Source organism: Fringilla coelebs (assembly GCF_963513975.1).
Source record: "Fringilla coelebs genome assembly, chromosome: 4".
Taxonomy (NCBI): domain Eukaryota; kingdom Metazoa; phylum Chordata; class Aves; order Passeriformes; family Fringillidae; genus Fringilla; species Fringilla coelebs.
The window spans coordinates 46,346,658-46,347,067 of NC_140032.1; positions in this window are offsets into that span (position 1 = coordinate 46,346,658).

A 410-nucleotide genomic window follows, 5' to 3' on the forward strand; every position below is an offset into this window, starting at 1 on the left:
AGTGGTAGTCTTGACCTTGTTTGAAACTGGACTAAAGGAAGATGGTGTAGAATAAAAATGCCAGTCTCTGCATCTCTTAACCCTATTTCTCCACGTATGTAGTCCACTTGAGTAGATTTTTTAACCAGGCACATCAGTTTGGCTTTAATGCCTCCTGGTTTAGTTTATTAAGAGGCAAAATATTAGGATTATTATCATTTTTTATTAATATTAAGATTATTTTATTAATATTAGGATTATTATCATATTAGGATTATCACTTTTTACATCAGTTACAACTCTAACTACTTAGCCTTGCTTTTCTCCCTTCCCTTCCCTTCCCTTCCCTTCCCTTCCCTTCCCTTCCCTTCCCTTCCCTTCCCTTCCCTTCCCTTCCCTTCCCTTCCCTTCCCTTCCCTTCCCTTCCCTTC